The following is a 22,993-nucleotide window of genomic DNA, read 5'->3' as shown; positions in this document are numbered from 1 at the left end:
AACAACTATGGAGGGAATTTAAGGAGAAAGATGACCGGCAAGCACATGAATGGTATAAAGCGCAGGCCAGAAGGATAACGAGTGTGGTAAGAAGAGCAAAAAATGATTATGAAAAAACATTGGCGATGCAGGCTAAAGAGAATCCCAAACAGTTTTTTCGATATGTTGAAATTAAAAGAAAAAATGTATATGGCAGAATGATTTTAAAGAATGCCGATGGTAGGGAGGTAACCGAATCAGTTGATATAGTTGAATTACTGAGCAAACACTTTACAAGAATATATCATCCAGGTGGTGACATTGCAGAAATGAATGAACCAATACATTATACTGGAACTGTGGTGAATGAAGTGGAGGTGACTAGTCTATTGCAAAACCTCAATGTCAATACATCTGTGGGATTGGATGGTATACCAGCTCGAGTCATACGTGAAGCGGTTAAAGAATTGTCAGTGCCCATGACCATTTTGTTTAATTTGAGTCTCGGGCCTGGGTTAATCCCGAGGGGGTGGAAAGAGGGGAAAATAATTCCACTGCATAAAGAAGGTTCCAAGACTGCTGTCGTAAATTACCGACCAATTACCATATCAGGAATCATTGTCAAGGTCTTGGAGAAATTAGTCAAGAGAAAAATACAGAATTAGATAGATGAAAATGGGATACTGTATGGGGACAACATTGTTTTGTGAAGGATAGATCATGAGTCAGTAACTTGCTCACGTTTTATAACACCGTCACGGCTGAACTGGATAAGGGTAATAGGTTTACAGTGATTCTACTGGACCTTGCCAAGGCCTTTGACAGGATACTACATGGAACTATAATCAGTAAACTGGAGCAGATTGGGATGGATATAGGGTTGGTGAGATGGGTAGGAGGGTGATTGATGGAGAGATACCAGACAGTGGTTTATTCAGGAGTTGAGTCCAAATGACGGCTTCTGACTAGTGGTGTGCCGCAGGGTTCTGTTCTTGGACCACTACTTTTCAATTTGTTCATTAACGATATAGGAAAGGATCTGAGAGGAAGAGTTCACTTGTTTGCTGATGATGCAAAGTTGGGTAGAGTAATCGTAAGTGCACAGGATATCAAAAATTTGCAAGATGATTTGGATAGTTTGGAGGACTGGGCTATGGAAAATAGATGTCATTTTAATGTGGCAAGGTGTAAGATTATGCATTTTGGGGTGAAAAGATTAGCAGCAGTATACCACATTGGTGGAACCGTACTGCATGAGATTGATGAGGCCAAGGATTTTGGAGTATTGATGGATAGGGAGTTGAAGTTTAGGGGGCACATTGCAAAAGTGGCTAAATCAGCTCATCAAATTACTAGGTTACTGAAGAATACTTTGACGACCATAGACAAGAAAGTTATTGTTCCTCTGTATCGAGCCTTTATAAGACCCCATCTTGACTACTGTGCCAAGATATGGGCGCCAGGGTTTCTTCTTGATGGGGAGGAGGTGGAGAGGATCCAGAGACGAGTGACCAAGATGATAGCAGGTCTGTGGAATGAACCTTATGAGAACAGGTTGAAGATTTGTGGGTTGCAAAAATTAGTTAATTGGCGGAAAAGGGGTGATATGATTGAGACATTCAAATTATTGAAGGGTTTGTATAAGATTAATCTGGAAGATATTTTTGAGAATAGGACTGGTGGTGGGAGGACTAGGGACCATAAATGGAAGCTGGGCAATAATGTGGTTAGCAGGGGTATTAGAGCTAGTTTTTTACTTGGAGGTTGGTGAATGAGTGAAATCAGCTGCCAGATTGCTGTGGGTGCTATGACCGTGAATGCGTTCAGGGCGAGGTATGATAGATACTGTGTGAATGTCGAATAGTTGTTCTTGACATGATGTTAGAGCCTTCATCGATGAGCCTGTCGACTCCTTGGAGTTTCCCGAAATAATAATAATAATAATAATAATAATATAGATACTAAACGTAACTAGTTTACACTTTAAAAAGAATTATCTGCATCAAATGTAGTTAATATGACATAAAGTTGCGAACTTAGCAATTCCTTGCCAATAGTAAGCGGTTTTGAAACAAAAGGCCAGCATCTTTATAAAGCCTTTATTTGCATCAGAGTTTTTTTTAATGAAAATTTAACTCCACACTTGATCCAAAATTATGCAGTTACTGAGTGTTTCACAAACTCTCTTCACCGTCGGTCTCTGTTCCAGTGATCCTCATCAAAAGAAGGAGAAGAATTGTTACATGTTAATATCATCTTCATTTATTTGTCATTCTGATGTTTATACACTGATACGATAAAAACAAATCTGCCAGTTATTTTATTAACAAAAAATAGAAGTTGAGCTAAAGGAACTGAGCTCCTCTAGCATAACTAACTATTGGCTGCCTGTCGTTTTGGAGATAGAAAGGCAGCCAGTCTCCATTTTTTGGCCTTTACCCAGAGCTAAAGCTTATATGTTGAGGTTACTCAAAACGGTAATTTTAGAAATGACTTTATAACTTAGATGCTTTAATAACTATAACAATTTAATGGCAGTTTCTTGTATTTTGCGATATCAGAGCACATATATGTATAAATCACCAAGAAAAGATACTCGTAGACACTGCAGTGCGGTACTACTGTAAGGGAAATTAAAGCGAGAAAAAGCAATGCTAAAGTACAAATTGAATCACCTAGTGGGCTTAATTAAGCTAATGGTCTCAAAATAAGCGTTTCCTAGATTTCAGGAAGTTTTATGCATTAAAATTTATTCAAGTTAGGCTTTTTGTTTTAAGATAAAGGCAATATTAATAGTAGTATTGCATACCTGTACTTGCTGTTGTGAAGTAAGGCGATCTTCCAATGGACTCTGTGGTGGTAAATATATAAGGCTTGGTTTACCCGCCCTGACTGCCATGGTGGTATCAGATGTGATACCACCACTTTGGCAGTATCTTTGTGTTCAGATATTATAATGTTGCCTGTCCTACCACTATGGATTCCCAGGACTTGTAGATCATACCTGCCACAAAACCCATTGGAAGGAGGCCACTTTCTTCACAGGAGAAAATATAAATATACAAAGCTGAGTAGCAAGCGCAACCTGAATTAAAAATAAATCTGGATGCATAAAATTATCACGAATTTGGAAATGATTATTCTCAGACCATCAGCCCCCGACCAAGAATGTCCCGTCAAATCCAGATGGTCATCTTGAGAACTTGGGACTTGCCTTATTTTTCACGGTAGTTTTTTTTACTAATATAGCGCTTGAGTGCACATATCTTTACTTGTGTATTGTTTCTCCAATTTTGTTATTACATCTCTCCTATTTTTGTCAATTGTAACTTTATTCTGGACTTACCCCATGGGGACAAGGCCAAATTTTAATCTGGTAATCCCATATATTGCACTAGAATGATAAATAAATGGAAATAAAAGAAAAAAAAACGGTGTATGTTTGATTGGTCGTATTGTTTGATGGAAGGTTGATGCGCTGGTGTGCAATTTTTCTTCCTTATTTTCATGCACCACACCACGAATTGTACATATTGCTAATTCATTATCTCCATACCCTCACTGCAATGAGCATTGTAATCACTTTATAATTTGCAAGATGTATATTTCTATCCTTGTTGGTCACCTCTCGGTTATAAAACCATCACTTTTAACAATTTTCAATGAAACTGCTAAATGTACTTTTAATTGAAAAAATGTAAGTATAGATTTATATTTCATTAAAATCAGCATTCTGCTATGATTGAGAATATATGCAAAACCATGCCCAACTGCTAGAAGTCGGGAGATTTAGAAGACGTATTTCCAGGATCGTTGTTTTTCAAAAACCTGGTCAGGACTGTAAAGTTTTTAGTTCCGTATTTAAAGTAACAATCAAAAGAAAATTTTGATAATTATTTATTGTTATCGGATAAACATTTGTATACATTGAATAAAAGTCAAAAGGCTATTTTTTTGGAAACCTTAATAATAATGAAGGGGATACAAATCCTTTGATGTTTATCTGCCAGTAAGCGAAATTCTAAGAACTAGAACTAAGATCTATGAGTTTCATACCGAAAAACTATTCGCAAATCCAAGTGTAAGTAACCACTTGGTAGTACAACACCAAGGTGGAGCAAGCTCCCTCACTATCCTTGATATTTTCTCATAATGTAAAAATAGCCCCTAGGGAATGCAATACTGTAATCACATTATGAGGAGAGGTTACTATCCAGACCGGTTTCAACCTTTTTTGAGGTCTCATCAGTGAGTAGGTCGACCTGGAAGATAACAAGGTCCTTATAAGGACTGGCTTAAAGGGGCGAAGCAAGAATGCTTTTCATATTCCCCGTTATCTATAGAGGACAGTGTAGGGATAATGTGTTATTGGGCAATTAAAGCTCTGATCATGGCAGGAGGGTAACAGCAATAGACGAGCCTCAGAACTTCATTGGCTACAGCATTGCTATCCATTACCCTCCAAGGGATTGAATGAATCAATCACCGCATCTCACGGTCGATTGATTCCCCAGATAATAACAAGGTTTAAGTGAAAAGAAATTACATACCTTCACTATACGAATGCCGTAAAGGTGTGCCTGTATATTATAGCATAGAATAAAAGCCAAAAGGCTATTTTTCTGGCAACCTTAATAATAATGAAGGGGATACAAATCCTTTGATGTTTATCTGCCAGTAAGCGAAACTCTAAGAACTAGGACTAAGATCTATGAGTGTCATACCGAAAAACTATCGGCAAATCGAAGTGTAAGTAACCACTTGGTAGTACAACACCAATATACAGGCACACCTTTATGGCATTTGTATAGTGAAGGTATGTAAGTTCTTTCCACTTAAACCTTGTTATCTTCCAGGTCTGAGACCTCAAAAAATGTTGAAACCGGTCTGGGTAGTGACCTCTCCTCATAATGTAATTACAGTATTACATCCCCTAGGGGCTGTGTTTTTACATTATGAGAAAATATCAAGGATACTGAGGGAACTTGCTCCACCTTTGATACGAATTGCCTTGGTGTGTTGTACTGCCAAGTGGTTACTTACACTTGGATTTGCCGATAGTTTTTCGGTGTGAAACTCATAGATCTTAGTCCTAGTTCTTAGAGTTCACTTACTGGCAGATAAACATCAAAGGATTTGTATCCCCTTCATTATTTGTATACATATACATATACATTTTTAAGTGCAATAGGAACCATAGTACTTATGACATCGGCACTGACTCTACTGGATTGGTTCAGTTAAAAATAGATAAATAAATAAAGCCAAATGATGTTGTGAATATTAAAATCTTTCAGGAGTTCGTCAATATTGTGTACTTATTCATACAGTTCCAATTTCCTATTAAATTCCCTATAACGACTGGGTGCGTTTCACTGCTTACCATAAAACACCATATTCTTAACTCTAGCATTCATGAGCCTTTGGTTGGACAACCCGTGTTCGAATTCCATCCAGGACATGAAGAATCTCTATAAAGGCTTTCAACCGGAGACGAGTTATCCGTTCTCCTAAGCGGGTGAGTTTTACCTCTCATAAACTCAGGTTTCTCATCCTGCGAAACAGACAAACCAGACAGAAGAACACATGCATTTAAAAGAACAATCCACTGTAGTCATAGACTTTGCTTCGGCTTTAATTCAAAATAGCCTAACATAATCCAACTCAATATAGTGATATTCTACGATTGATTTTATTGATTGTGGGATAAAGTTTGTTTCTCCGAAAGGAAAAAAAAAAAAAGGTTTTCTAATGTGGAAGAATAAATGAATCTAAATAATACCGAGTGATTATCAATGTGTGCAATATTAGTAAATCTAACATATCTATGCAGTTTTTGTATTAATTAATTTATTTATTTATATTATCAAATGTTATTTCTTTGATTGTGTCATCCCATGTCTTCAGTGTTTTCCTTTTATCGAATTTTTTGGTCTTTCCTAAGCTTTCATTTGCTGCTGCATTTAGTATCGTTTTTATATTCATTTATTCAGATGCAAACTATCCATCTTATACAAGATGGATGGTTTGCATCTGAATGGATTTGGTGTGCAGAGACTGGAAAAAGTGTTACTGAATGAAGTAAAGTGGATGTGCAGAATCAGGGAAATTAGAGCTATTGGGGGGGGGGGGGGAGAAAGTGTATATGCAGACATCAGGGAGGCAGTTGAGTGTAAGAATGTGTATAATATGCATGCCTGAGCTAGTACGACAAATCAGAATAGGTTAGTCAGTATAAGGTATCAAGATAGGGATGGGACTAACAGGCTTCTGCACTTCATGTATACTAATGCCAGGAGTATTAGGAACAAGAAGGAAGAATTTTTGGCCTTGGTTAGCCCTACCTGGCCACAGGTTATTGGCATTAGTGAGACATGGCTGACAGAATATGATATAGCTAGTAGGATAGAATGCGAAGTGTATAGTGTGTTTAGTAGGGACAGAGAGAAAATAATGGTGGGAGGAGTGTTATTGATGATAGCTGATGAACTGCAGCCAAGGAAAATTGAAGTTGAACTGCAGGATTGTGAAGAGAGCACATTTGAGGCTATTTGGTGTGAGATTGAGACTAGTGGAACAAAATATACAGTTGGGTGCCGCTATGGTGATGGAATAGATGGTGGAGATAGTATGCATAGACAAATATACGCAATGAGTGGAAGGGGGATTTCAACTATGATAACTTTGATTGGAAGGAGGAGAGGACACATGGGAGGAAGGAATTTGATTTTATGCAGTTATTAAGGGATAACTACCTGAGACAGCATGAAATGGAATATACTAGAGGTTCGAGAATGCTTGACCTAGTAATTGCATCTGAGAATTTGACTGTAATGAATATGATAACGTTGCCACCAACTGGTGAGTGTGATCATAAGGTCTTGACCTGGGAGGTGGCTAAATGTGTGTAATTTTCAATTAAGAAAGCGTACATATGGAATTACCCGGCTGGTAAGTATGACAAGCTTAGGAGATTGCTTGGTTCGGTGCCTTGGCATGTAATACTGCAAGGGATGGAGGTTGATAGTGCATTGGAACCAGTAAAGGAGCGTTTGAAGGAGGTAATGGCTGACTGTATACCTAGAGTCCGGATAGTAAATCAAGTAGGGGTTAAATGGATGAATAACACCATTAATCTTGAGCTGCAAAAAAAGAAACAACTGTGGAGGGAATTTAAGGAGAAAGGTGACCTGCAAGCCCACGAACAGTATAAAGCACAGGCCAGAAGGGTAACGAGTGTGGTGAGAAAAGCAAAAGCTGATTATGAAAGGAAATTAGCCACGCAAGCTAAAGAGAATCCCCAACAGTTTTTTCGATATGCTGCAAGTAAAAGAAAAAATTCGTACGGCAAAATGATTTTAAGGAATGCCGATGGTAAGGAGGTAACTGAATCAGTTGATATAGTGGAATTATTGAGCGAGCACTTTGTAAGAGTATATCATCCAGGTGGTGATATTGCAGGAATGAAGGAACCAATAGCTCATACTGGAATTGAGGTGAATGAAATGGAAGTGAATAATGTATTACAAAACCTTAATGTGAATACATCTGTGGGATTGGATGGTATACCAGCTCGAGTCATACGTGAAGCGGTTAAAGAATTGTCAGTGCCCATGACCATTTTGTTTAATTTGAGTCTCGGGTATGGGTAAGTCCCAAGGAGGTGGAAAGAGGGGAAAATAGTTCCACTTCATAAAGGAGGTTCCAAGACTGCTGTTGCAAATTACCCACCGATCAGCAAATCAGTTGTCGTTGTCAAGGTTTTGGAGAAAGTAGTAACGAGAAAAATACAGGAATGGATAGATGAAAATGGGATACTGTATAGGGATTGCATGGTTTAGTGAAGGGTAGATCATGCCTCACTAACTTGCTTACGTTTTATAACACAGTGACGGCTGAACTGTATAAGGGTAACGGGTATACAGAGATACTGCTGGACCTTGCTAAGGCCTTTGACAGGATACCACATGGAATTCTAATCAGTAAACTGCAGCATATGGGGATGGATATAGGATTGGTGAGATGGATAGGAGGGTGGTTGATGGAGAGATATCAGAGAGTAGTTTATTCAGGGGTAGAGTGCAAAAGACGTCCTGTGACTAGCGGTGTGCCACAGGGTTCTGTTCTTGGACTATTACTATTTAATTTGTTCGTTAACGATATAGGAAAGGATCTGAGAGGAACTGTTTATTTGTTTGCTAATGATGCAAAGTTGGGTAGAGCAACACTGAATGCACATGATGTCAAATTTTGCAGGATGTTTTGGATAGATTGGAGGACTGGGCTAAGGAGAATGGATGTCAATTTAATGTGACAAAGTGTAAGATTATGCATTTTGGGGTGAAAAGATTAGCAGCAGTATTCCACATTGGTGGAACTGTACTCCAGGAGATTGACGAGGCCAGGGATTTGGGAGTGTTGGTGGATAAAGAGTTGAAGTTTAGCGGGCACATTTCAAAAGTAGCTAAATCAGCTCATCAAATCACTAGGTTACTGAAGAATACTTTGACGACCATAGACAAGAAAGTTATTGTTTTCCTCTGTATCGAGCCTTTATAAGACCCCATCTTGACTACTGTGCCAAGATCTGGGTTACAGGTTTTCTTCTTGATGGAGAGGAGGTGGAGAGAATCCATAGACGAGTGATCAAGATTATTGCAGGTCTATGGAATGAATCTTATGAGAAGAGGATAAAGGTTTGTGGGTTGCAGAAATTGGTTGATAGGCGGAAAAGGGGTGATATGATTGAGACATTCAAATTACTGAAGGGGTTTCTATAAGATTAATTCAGAGGATATTTTTCAGAACAGGACTGGTGGTGGGATGACTAGGGGCCATCCATGGAAACTGAGCAAGAGTGTGGTTAGTAACGGTGTTAGAATTAGGTTTTCTTACTTAGAGAGTGGTGAATGAGTTCAATAAGTTGCCAGAATCTGTTGTGGGCGCTATGACTGTGAATGAGTTCAAGGCAAAGTCTGATAGATACTACGTGGATGTTAAATAGCTGTTCTTGACATGATGTTTAGGGCCTCCCTCGATGAGTCTAAGGACTCCTTGGAGTTGCCCGTAATAATAATAATAATAATAATAATAATAATAATAATAGAATAATATATTAAACCATTCTATTCGTATTTCTTCATTTGTTTTATTTTATCTAGATATCGGTTAATTCTTTGTTCATATAGCCATTGTATATTTATGTCATTTAATAATATAGTTTTATAAACAAATGTTTTAAATTTTCTTTCTCTTCTTGTTACTTGCAGCCATTTAGGTGGTAATCTTAATTTTATTTTAACGAGGAAGTGGTCACTGCTTATTTCATATCCTCTGTGAACTCTAACATCTAAGGAAAACTTTGATGTCTTTTAATTTAAGATAAAATAATTTAATTTTAAATAATCTCTATATTTAAACCAAACCTAGTTCAAAAAAAAACCAGACTAAAAGAATACATTACATTAGCGCTACCAATCTTATTGTATGGAAGTGAAATCTGGACAATAAAACAAAAAAGGCAAACAAAGATTAATAAGAGCAGAAATGAAGTTTATGAGAAAAACTGCAAGGTATACTCTATTTGATCACAAAAGAAACGAAGAAATTATAAAAGAATTAAACCAAGACTCAGTAATAGAAAAAAATTAAAAAATATAAACATAAATGGATGGAACACGTTCAAAGAATGAAAATAAAAAGATTACCAAAATAAGACTTAAAGTACAAGCCATTAGGAAAAAGAAAATCAGGATGTCCTCTTAAAAGATTCAATGTTGACTTCTAAGGCAGGAACAGGTCCGCTAGGCCTAAATCCTTGATATGTATGATGATGATGATGATCAAATGTTATTTCCTTTTGATGCCTCCTTAGTTTTCTGTGAGAAAGCCCCTATGATTTTTTTGCCCCTCTCTTCTGACATTCATCAGTGTTTGTCTAGTTGGTTGTGGTATTAGGTTCAGTGACTTTCTCTTTCGTGTGTTGCTGTCATGTTTGTCTTTTTTATGCAAAAATTCTCATAGTTTGTTTTGGTTTTCCTATCGCGTTCAAGCAGTTTTGTTTCTTAGAGCTTGTTTCTAAGCCTAAAAAATGACTTGGCTAATATAAATGTGTAGAACTACCAAAATTTAAAAATACTCTGCATTCTGTATTTTGGTGAAACAGTACCAAAAATTTTTGATCTCATGATTTTTATGAATCTTTCAAAAATCGGGAATACAAATGTGACGAGTTTTCTTTTTTCTGCATTATTATGTTTCTCACCAAGTTCATTTAAAAAAAGGATGAATTTGAATGAGTAGCTCTATAATACCTAAACACTCAATGAATCAGATATTTCTGGCACTTCTAAAGGGTCTTAAAATAGCACAAATGCTACGGTTATTCTTTTTAGCACTTCTTTTCAGTATCGGCAATCCGAGGCATAGGAACGCTTTAGCATTGTATTAGTTGCTAAAGGCGCCGGTTTCATCAGTGGCACGGTATTTTACCAATTCTCGAAACTGGCACACTATAAAAGGCGCTTAGCAACGAATTTGCCAAAGGCTCTTAAAACCTAGCTACGCTGCTGTTGGCAACCATTATTAAACTGAAAAAAAAACCAACAACTCAGACCAATTTCTAATTGATCTGAGTATTGTGCAAATAATGTTTGACAACTATATTAAGTCGGCATGCGTTTTTTTTTATGTTTCTATGCCATTTTCTTGATGCAAAGCAGTTTTAATATACGCTTCTAGTTATTAAATCCTCCCATGTTAAATACAAAATCGGTATGCAAAAATAACTTACATTCATAGCCGTAAACTTTTCCCTATGACAGCGAATAGATAAACCAATCTCAATCAACAGTCTCTACATAACTCAATTGTCGCTTAAACATATACTGATCTCTTTCTCAACTCTAATTGGTACTGTAATTTAATAAACCTCTTCCCCCCCCCCCCCCCCACACACACTGATGTATCTCAATAATAGGATGAATTTTTTCTATTTACAGAACCTTCAAAGATCAGGATTTGCTATAAATTTTGACTTTGTTGTTTTATATTTATTAAGTGACTCAAGTCTTATTCTTAGTTCAATTGTATGTTTCTTAATGAACAAACTGCTTTTCTTTTCTTCAATGATTGAAGACATCGATTACAATTATTACTAGTGGATGTGAGAGTTGTATCAAAATCAGAAGCTGCTTTAGACTAATGTTGGTAATTCTGCCAACTTTCAATTTTTTTTTTTTTTTGCTTATGATTCGAAAGTTGAATCTTATCATTTTTAAATAAAAACACTGCCAGCTTTTAGCAGAATGTTAGAATATAATATTGTTCAAAACTGATAATCATACAGTTATAGATCATTTATACATTCTAGGTAGGTCGTTAGTCTTTCAGCTGCGCTACACCCCTGAAACACACTTGGAAGGATAACAGAAATCATTAATTTGTATGTAACTGAGTTCAGTTTTCTTCGCATATGTGGACCGTTTCTTCGACATAATAAGGATTTAAAAACAGTTAGTTTCATAATTGGATGTAGGGAGGAAGATATTTTCAGACCAGTTTCAACAAACTAGCCTGAAAACGCACACAGCGAAATTCAGCTAAGATTCTTGAGTGGATTCTAAGAACCTTGATTGCGGGTTTAAAAGCGGTTTGATCACCGTACCAGACTGAACGTGTATATACGTCCATGATTACATGGATGCGAAGTATCCATTGAATTCAATACAATCTTTGGATATTACAGAAAAAAATGATATGGAAAGTAGGACCTGGATTTAGAGGCTGCGAAAATATGGACAACCTGTTACAGGGACAGAGTTATTGGTAATCTGATCTAGGGACTAAAATATTAGTAACCTGATCTAGGGACTAAAATATTAATAACCTGATCTAGAAGCTAAAATAGGATCCTGAATCAAGGACATAAAATATCTGAATCCTGAGTAGGAAAGTGTCCTGCATACGAAAATGGGAACAGATTTTAAGGTGCGGCTTTTAGCTCAACTATCTCTCCATTTATGAACACACTGTAAACCCAACCAGCCAACCAGACGTGTCAAACGAGCAGATTTGGACAGATTCAAATTCCTTTAAAATGTTAAAGAAATAGAAATTTCCTTCTTCTCATTGAAATTCAAATTCCTTATGCGAATTGAAGTGAACTTCATGAGATAAAGAAGTATGACTGTGTGTACTTTCCGACACACAAACATTTGGAAGAACTGCCCTTCATGTAGTTTCTATGCAATGATATTTTACACACATCACATTAATTGCTATAATTGTTTTTAATGTAAAATAGATTTTAAATGTTTAATTAATGCTGACATCGCTTTAAGTGCAACTGCTTGAAGCTTCTGATGCAGTTACCTGAGTGGAGATCTTTTCTGAACAAAAAACAGGTAGGCTATACTATTCGGCTATTAGTATATTTAAATTACTTTTCTAATTTAAACAGGGACTTCTGCCCAGGGATATAATAAATTACTTTTTTTTCTTCACTTCTTCAGCTGCTGTTTTAATTTTTTTTTTTTTTGCTTTTATTATAAGAAGTACATTATATCATGGTGCACCGGGGTAACTATAATAGTTAATTTAGTGAAATAACCATTTACACGTTTAACTAACTTTTTTTTCCCCCGTTACTGCAAAATTAAGGCGAATCTGCACAAGATTCGTATTGACGTGGCTGTCACGAAAAAAAAAAAAAAAAAAAAGACAACGATGATATGATGGCCCAATTGATTCACCTGTTGATGCTGTCAGATAGTAAAACATTTCTCTGAAGAAATCAACGAGGACACTCTTGGTCTCATAATGTACTCGTATGTTTTCCTTAAGTGTCAAGGTAAGGAGGAGAAATATACATCGATTCTAAACTAAAAGAAGTGAATTCAGAAATTTCAATCGTTTCAATATGTCGTAAGGAATGTGCTCCTTTCCAAAAGTACCTTAGCATCTACAAAATTTAATGTTATTACGACAAGACATAGGTGGGTCTAACTGGGAAAAGTTACAAAATTCGAAAAGATGAACTGCACCCGCTTATAATTAGAGAGATAAGTAAGGATTCTGTAAGTATATCCTCAGAAGAAGAAGAAAATGAAATAGAGAGGTCCACAATTTTAATACTTTAAAATTAAGAAAATTATTTCCTATCTCTTCTCTTCAAGGAGTCTAACCAAGTTGTTCGTTGCACAGCAGCCTGAAGAAACTAGTTGCATTTTACATGGGACCACTAACAAACTTTCGAAACGAGTATAAACTTCTCTAGTCTTGAATTGTTATATGACTCAAAAACATATAAATATCATTTTCAGTGAATTTCAGATAATTTGATATTTGTGCCTTCTAGTCGCTGCACGGATTCACCTGATGATGCTGTCGCGCAGTAAATCATGAAGACATATACATGAAGAAATTAATGAGGGTACTTATGGTCTCACAATATATTTGTCTTTCTCATGAAAAAATGACTTTAATAAGAAACGTATTGTTGAAACTTAACTGGGGTAGATAGTATTATATTTTGTCTTCCTGGCTGGCTGAGTAGTTAGCACACCTACTTCCAAATAATAGGCTGCGGGTTCGAATTCCACCGTGATCATGGGCGTTTCGAATGTCTTTCGGTCGGAACTGAATTTCATCTCCTGATGTGCGACTATCATTCTGAATTGAGATTGGTTGAAAAAGTTCTATGTTTGGTCTCTAGATTCATTTGATATCATGGTGACGTCGTCTAGAGCAGGGTTTCTGAATTATGTAAAAAAACAAATAAAAAATACATTAAAAAGTAAGAATAACTGTTATCTTCATTGTAAACCTACAAAGGTTCAAAACTGACATCAGCAATACACTCAAAGTTTTATGAAATATTTGCCTTTTCTTATTTTCCACACTTCCTACAGTCCTGATTGTTCCATTTCTTTGATTTGGCAGCTTTTCTTGAGAGCCTTTCCAGTTAAGGTGTCTTCTTCTGCTGCCCGCGGTATCATTTTCTACGTTTTCATCTAGACTGAGAGCCTCAGTAACTCAATCGGTGTAGACGAAACTCTTTGGTCGGAAAGACCTGGGATCGATTCCTGTCCATGACGTGAGGAACCTTTATCTGGTCTTTTACGACTAAAGGTGAATTAGCTGGTCTCATACGGAGGTAGAGGATTTTTTCACCCGGAAACTTGGTTTTTTGTACTCATATCAGTCAAAACCGCCCTGGAACACACACGGATCTAGAGTCATAAAATACATACCACTAGGAGGTGGAGGAATTGGGAGAACGCGATAAGAATAAATAAAATCTAGACTAAGATCATGAATATATTCTTTTCTGTTTATTTGTTATATATTTTATTTATTCTTTCATGATGTTTACTTTTTTGTCATTTTTGTGTAAGAGATCCGATTTTGTACCTCCCTTTGATCCATGTGGCTATACCTGTAAAATTTTGAACTGAACTGTACTCTTCCTTCCCTCTCTCATCCGTCTCTTAGGACGGGTTGAGTACCCTATATAAGGGGTTTAACGACGAATTAACGCAGCCGACTAGTCACTCCTCTGCTGCATCCCATAAGGGTCAATATCCATGGCTGTAGATCTGTGTGTGTTCAAGGGGCCGGTTTGCCTGTTCTGAGGGACGAAGAACCCGAGTTTCCGGGTGAAAAATCCTCTACCACCGTATGAGACCGACTAATTCACCTTTAGTCGAAAGAGACTAAATAAAGATTTATCACGTCATGGATGGAATCGAACCCAGGTCTTTCGGACCAAAGGCTTCGTCTATACCGACTGATCTATGGAGGTTCGAACTGTACTCTAGGTAGCATTTTAATGTCGCAGGAGTTTTGTTAATTTATTTTTCTTTGCAATTGGATCTGTTCTTATAGTCCTTTTCAGATTTTTAATTCCCAATCCTTTGTTCCCTCTTTCATTATATGTTTCTTTTTTTTTGTTCCATACATTTTTTTAAAATAAATTATAATATTTTACTAATATTCTTAATAATAACAACGTTTAATCTCTTTGACAAACTATTTATTTATCATGCATTTTTCTATATTCTTAAATCTTCGTTTTGGCTATAAAAACAAAATTGTCTTTGTAGCTGATTATTTGATGATTCTAGATAAGCTCTTCTCTCTCTCTCTCTCTCTCTCTCTCTCTCTCACACACCACATAAAATCTCTTCTTATTCAAGTTTATAGTTGATTGACCTGGTTGAACTGAAGGGAAGTGAAATCCCGAGGACTTCTGTTCCTTTTCTCTCATCTTTTTTCAAAGAATAGAGTTCCGCATTGGATCTTGTAGGTACTGTTGAAATTTCAAGGCATCTGCACTGCCTTTTTCTTTCTGTCATACTTTTATTCAAATAGTATAGAAGATACAATAATGATGACTGTACCGAAGTTCTCATTCAGTCAAAATAATATGTTTTCTTCTCTAATTGAGATCTGTAGAAGCCACAATTTCACAGCACTCCCAATTTCTTTTTCCTTTTTTTTTTTCTTCAGTATGGCAGTATGTTATGAGGTGAAAAAGCGTTTCTGGTTCTTTGCAAACGTGATAGTTTCGGGCCATTTTAACGGTGTGTCTTTTTCTACAACACACAATTTGGTTTAAAAAATGTATGATGCATTTTATAAGGGGAAAAAAGTTTTGTAACTTGTCTTAAACAATGTATTCTGCCTTATTGGAAGTCGTAATACATTAAGACTGAGCAGAAATCTAACCTCTTGTTTGTTCTCAATGCCTGGGTATTTGGAAAAATTGATCTGGTAAACTTTGCAGATTTGGCATGTAGTAACTCTTGATTTGGCATGTAGTAACTTCCCTCTCTACTATAATTTTCTGTTACAAACCGAATAACTTCAACCATTTCAGTGAATCTAATGGGGACTTTGTTTAATCGCAAGGAAAGAAATTATGACTTTGTTAGGATACATTTCGTAGAAAGGCAACTGTGTATCCGTGATGTAATTTATTATGGTTTTATTTCTGCAATTATGGTGTCTCACCAGAGATACCATGTTTCCAGGTGGATATTTACGAAACCTAGGTCTCAAGTTTCTCTTCACGGAACAGTATTGCACTATCACAATGTGATGTTGATATTATGAACCCCATATATAGGTGGGGAAGAATCTATAAAATTTATCTACCCATGGTTTCTTGTATGTGGAATGTTATGTATTTTGTAATATAGTTAAGGAGATAGGTGCATGTTGAAAATCTTTTGTCTTCTTATCATGTTTCTTATTTTTCTAAAAATTTCTTCATACAACTCTTTTCATTCTTCCTTTGTCTGGACTCCAATTTTAATTCCTAACATTAGTGAGCAATTTTGTTTTGATATTCGTGCTGGTATTTTAGGTTCCTTTTTCCAGATATCAACCAAGTAATCATCGTCGTCGCTAGATTAGATCGCATCATGAGGCAAACAATTAAATATCGCCCCTGATGGATTATGGACAAAAATATGACACTCTCCAATTGCTATTTTGTTTTTATTATTATTATTATTATTATTATTATTACGGGCAACTCCAGGTAGTCATTAGACTCATCGAGGGAGGCCCCAATCATATTCATTACAACTATCTGACATTCATACAGTATCTATCATACTTCGCCTTAAACTCATTCACTGTCACAGCATCCACTACAGACTCAGGGAGCGCATTCCACTCATTCACTACTCTAAAAGTAAAGAACCCAGCTCTAACACCTTTACTAACCACACTTTTGCCCAGTTTCCATGGATGTCCCCTAGTCCTCCCACAACCAGCCCTGTTCTCAAAAATATCTTCTGAATTAATTTTATAGAAACCCTTCAGTAATTTGAATGTCTCAATCATATCTCCCCTCCTCCGCCTATCAACCAACTTTTGCAACCCACAAATCCTCAACCTGTTCTCATACGGTTCATTCCACAGACATGCTATCATCTTGGTCACTCGCCTCTGAATCCTCTCCACCTCCTCCCCATCAAGAAGAAACCTAGGTGACCAAATCTGAGCACAGTAGTCTGGATGGGGTCTTATCAAGGCTCGATAGAGAGGAACAATAACCTGCTTGTCTCTGCTTGTCAACGTATTCTTCAGCAACCAAGTGATTTGATGAGCTGTTTTGGTCACTTTTGCAATGTGTCCCCTAAATTTCAATTCCTTACCTACCAACACTCCTAAATCTCGTGCCTCATCAATTTCCTGGAGCAGGGTTCCACCAATGCAGTAAACTGCCGCCAATCTTTTCACCCCAAAATGCATAACCTTACATTTTGCCACATTAAACTGACATCCATTCTCCTTAGCCCAGACCTCCAATCTATCCAAATCATCCTGCAAAATTTTGACGTCATCTGCATTCACTATTGCCCTACCCAACTTCGCATCATCCGCAAACAAATGAACTGTTCCTCTCAGATCATTTCCTATATCATTTATGAACAAATTAAACAGCAGTGGTCCAAGAACAGATCCTTGTGGCACACCACTAGTCACAGGCCGTCTTGTGGACTCTACTCCCGAGTAAACCACTCTCTGATATCTCTCCGTCAACCACCCTCCTATCCATCTCACCAACCCTATGTCCATTCCCATATGCTGCAATTTACTGATTAGAATTCCATGTGGAATCCTGTCAAAGGCCTTGGCAAGGTCCAGTAGAATCACCGTAAACCCATTACCCTTATCCAGTTCAGCCGTCACTGTGTTATAAAACGTGAGCAAGTTACTGAGGCATGACCTACCCTTCACAAAACCATGCTGTCCCCGATACAGTATCCCATTTTCTTCTATCCAATCTTGTATTTTCCTCTTGACTATTTTCTCTAAGACCTTGACAATGATTCCTGATATGCTAATCGGTCGGTAATTTACAACAGCAGTCTTGGAACCACCTTTATGCAGTGGAACTATTTTCCCCTCTTTCCACCCGCTCGGGACTAACCCAGACCCGAGATTCAAATTAAACAAAATGGTCAAGGGTACTGACAATTCTTTAGCTGCTTCTCGTACAACACGAGCTGGTATACCATCCAATCCCACAGATGTATTGACATTGAGGTTATGCAATAGACTACTCACCTCCACTTCATTAACCACAATTCCCGTATAATCTACTGGTTTATTCGTTTCTGCAATGTCACCACCTGGATGATATACTTTTGCAAAGTGCTCACTCAGTAACTCAACTATCTCAACTGATTCAGTTACCTCCCTACCATCGGCATTCTTTAAAATCAATCTGCCATGTACATTTTTTCTTTTACTCTTGCTACATATCTAAAAAACTGTTTAGGATTCTCTTTAGCCTGCATGGCCAATGTTCTTTCGTAATCCTTTTTTGCTTTTCTTACCACACTCGTCACCCTTCTGGCCTGCGCTTTATACCGTTCATGTGCCTGCCGGTCACCCTTCTCCTTAAATTCCCTCCATAGTTGTTTCTTTTTTTGCAACTCAAGCTTAATGGTGTTATTCATCCATTTAACCCCTACTTGATTTATTATTCGGACTCTAGGTATACAGTCAGCCATTGCTTCATGCAAGCACTTCTTAACTACCTCCCATGCACTATCAACTTCTAGTCCTTGCAGTTGTACATGCCATGGCACTGAACCAATCAAACTCCTAAGCTGTCATACTTTCCCGCCCGATAATTCCACATGTACCCTGTCTTAATTGAAAATTCTACACCTTTAGCCACCTCCCAAGTTAAGACCCTATGATCACTCTCACCGATTGGTGGCAATGTGGTCATATTTGTTACAGCCAAATCCTCAGATGTAATTACTAGGTCAAGCACTCTCTGACCCCTAGTATTTTCCATTACATGCTGTCGCAGATAGTTATTCCTTAATAACCGCATAAAATCCAGTTCCTTCCTCCCGTGTGTCCTCTCCTCACTCCAATCGATGCGACCACAGTTGAAATCTCCCATAATAATCACCCGCCTTCCACCCATTTCTTCTATTTGCTTGTGCATACTGTCACCACCATCTTTTCCATCACCTGGTCTATAGCAGCACCCAATTGTATATTTAGTTCTGCTAGCCACAATCTCACACCAAATGGCCTCAAATGTGCTCTTTTCTCTATCCTGCAATTCAACTTCTATTCTCCTTGGCTGGAGCTCATCAGCTATCATCAACAATACTCCTCCCCCCATTTTATTCTCTCTGTCATTCCTGAACACACTATACCCATCACATTCAATCCCACTAGTTATATCATCTACAGTCAGCCATGTTTCACTAATACCTATAACCTGTGGTCTGGAAGTGCCAACCATGGCCAAAAACTCTTCCTTCTTGTTCCTAATACTCCTAGTATTAGTGTACATGAATTTAAGACCCCCATTAGCCCCAACCCTACCTTGATGCCTTATATTAACTATCCCACTCTGATTTGTTGTCCTTATTTGCTCTGGCATATTATATTCATTCTTATATTCAACTGCCTCCATAAGGACTGTATCTCTACCCTCCCCCCCTAACAAATCTAGTTTCCCTGAATTTGCACATCCACTACATTCAGCAACACTTTCTCAAGTCTTCTTACACCGTAACCATTCAAATGCAAGCCATCCATCTTATATAGATCCTCTCGCCCATCAAACTCACTCCACACATCCACAAATTCCACACCACTCGTCATACATAACCCACGCATAAAGTCATTTGCAATTATAGCCCTCCTTTTAAACATTTCACTGTCATACCGTGGCAAAAGACTAATCATTCTAACTCTCTCACTGTTTTCTTTTGCTACCTCAAACAATTCATTCAGGTCTTCTATCATTTCCATTTTATCTCCTTTCAAATCATTCGTACCTGCCACAACAATCATTTCTTTCACCCTTTCCTTTTGCTCTCTAATAGACGCAGTTACGTCCTTTATGGTCGCACCAGGTTGGTACGATTTTGTCAAATCCTCTACTAACACACCTCGTACTAACGAGTCTCCATACAGCACTCTATCCTTCATTTTGTTCATGTTCACATTCATACGTCTATTTTTCCTGTCATACCTTTTATTATTGGTTGGTTCATTCAGTCTACTTTTGTTCATGCACTCTAGCTGCTGTTTTGCTCTTTCTATCGCACTATTCAACAACGCAATCTCACTCAAAGCATCTATCTCATCTTTTTTGTTTTCTGAGAAACCATTTATACTATCATTCACACTCTCACAATTTTCATGTACAACCTTGCCGTTTCTTGTCATATCTCTATTTCCTTCATTTTGAAGGTTGACAAAAATATCACACTCACGATCCGAAATACACTTCAATTCCGCATTCTCCCTACATTTTCTACACACATTCAATCCTTTATCATCATCTAACCACACTCCGACCGCACTCCGCAAAGCGTACATTTCACAGCTAGTACACTGACTCATTTCTTTTATGCTACCGTTCTTTGATAACGATGGCGAACCTTCATTACTGGCCGCCATTTTCCTACGCACAGGTGCCATATTTATCTGTAACGTGTTTTGTCAAATTAAACGTTATAACACACCAAAAATAGACGCACTAAAATACGCAAGGCAAACAAAACAAAACTACACAATATTAAGTAATTTGTATCGATAACTGAAAATGATACTTATCTTATCTGGAGCTTGCACGAACACTACTCATTACGAATTCATCTAGCGGCGACTTCCGACATAGATTATGTTATAAAACACTTTAGTACATTAACCACGTTAATAAAGCTCTAATAATATACCAAAATTAAACACACTTAAGTCCATTAAATTGAATCCAAAACACCAATAAATCAACAAAAAACACAAATCTCTCAGGAGCTCTCCGATAGCACGACCGTTCACCAGCTAGCCTCGACACCCAAATTATTACAAGAGAAACATTAATGCAAAACGATTACATAATAATATTAATTAAATGTTTGCTCTACGGGGATATCGCACACTAAAACTCTTTATAAGTTCTTCTAAATTTAAATTATAATCGATGTCCGCCTCTATCGATATAGTTGCTAGACCAATCAATCGTTCTTTGGTCATTGCTGTTCGCAAATAATTTTTAATCAGTTTAAACTTGGAAAAAAAACTTCTTCTCGCACTTGCTACGCTAACAGGAATTGTTAGCATAGCGACGGCGCCTACTGCAAAATGGCTGAACGAGCACTCTTATTAAGCCATGCCGTGAGGCAGGCTGCCTCTGCTACACCCTGTCGACGGTACTGACCAAGTTACAATGAAATTGGTCGATATCCTTAACTAAAGAGCCGAAGCCGTTCCAAAAAGAATCGAATGTTCACCTTGTATGGAATGTTGTGTATTTTGTAGCACACTCAATGAGATACGTGCATGTTGGAAATCTTGGCTTTGCGTCTCACAGAAAGTTGTCTTCTTATCATGTTTCTTATTTTTCTAGAAATTTCTTCATACAACCCTTTCCATTCTTCCTGTATGTCCGGATCTCCAATTTTAATTCCTAACATTCGTGAGCAATTTTGTCTTGCTCACGAATTTTGTTTTGTTCCAGATATTAACGAAGTTACAATGAAATTGGTCGATATCTTTAACTAAAGAGCCGAAGCTGTCCCAAAAGAATTCAATGTTCACATTGTGTCTTCGCATTGAATCTTGATTGGTTTACATCAAATTTAATTTATATGTTATTGAAATATATTGATTTGATTTATAAATAAATTGTATTAATTAGCTCTCGTACTAAATTACATCTTCAGCCATTAATTATTTCGAATTTGAATAGCCAAGCTGTAAAGAGATATTACCTCAAAAACAGTGAGGTATAAAGTCACAGCGTGTATTTCATAGAGAAAAATTATATTTTTATTCTTCGAGGGGAAAAAAATAAGGAGAACATCACCACCACAAAAAAAAAAAAAAAAAAAAAAAGAGAGAGAGAGAGAAGTTAAGAAGAATAATGCCACTGATATAGAGTGATGGAACTAACTGTGTACCAGGGAAGTTGTAGATCAAAACTACTCGCATTAGTCTTTCTTGATGAGTTTATGGTACTGGTGGCGAATTTTTTTCTATATATCGGACATACAGTAACTGATCGCTAGAAGCGCTTTGCGAATTCGGTGTTGTGAGTTGTACTTCATGTTTATCACAATCTTAAGAGAAAAGAATTGTAATGGAAGCTTTATTATTAACCTTGTAACAACGTAGTGATTTGTTCTAAGTACATACTAAGAGCATTTTCCGTGTATTTTTTAAATTAATGTAAACAGATTTACAGCTGGTTGTTTCCTATACTCACCTGCAGTTCGGAGTCATAATAATACGATTAAAAAAAAAATGAAACCACACTCGAACTTTAGTCTTTGCGTTTATGTAAATATGTACTTTGTTTTGGCTCCATAAAGCTTAGTTCGCCAAATTAGATTTCTATATTATAGTTTTGGGTCTTTTGAGACTCGTCTGATAAACACTAGGTGTCCAACTACAAAGTTTGCGCAGCGTTCTTAATCGAGGTTAAGCTTGACATCTTCGAAAAAATTAGGGTAAGTTTTCATTCACTGCTCTGTTTATTATTGTATTATTTTTGCGGATGCTTAAATATATTGAAGGTTGGGCTCCACTTTTTGAGACATTTAATTTCAGAAATGATAAAATTCTCTGCCAAATACGAAACACCAATTGATGTTATTGAGATTACTATAGTTGTCAGATTATTGCACTTTGAGGGCTTTTAAACTTCAGCTATCAATTCCACCCCCCACCCCCCCGCTAAGAATAAAGGTGTTTTTAGTGAAACAATAATATTGGTAGAAAGTTATGAGTAATAACTTTTAGTATTTTTCTTTAAGTTAAATTTCTCCCGTTGTTTGAAAATGTAAAGCACAGAAACTATGCAAAATGTATAAGTCTTTGGAGAAGCATGACATCAAAATAACATTTATAATCTACTAAAGTATAAAGAGCTAATAAGCTTCATTTCGGCAATGAAAACATTATTTAAATTAAGGGGATATTAAATCCCACATAGTTTTAAAACCGAATAAGAAAC

The sequence above is a fragment of the Typopeltis vanoorti genome, chromosome 1 (genome assembly GCF_054136105.1).
Source record: "Typopeltis vanoorti isolate ZY-2024b chromosome 1, IOZ_Tvanoo_1.0, whole genome shotgun sequence".
Taxonomy (NCBI): domain Eukaryota; kingdom Metazoa; phylum Arthropoda; class Arachnida; order Uropygi; family Thelyphonidae; genus Typopeltis; species Typopeltis vanoorti.
This window is presented reverse-complemented; position numbering follows the sequence as displayed.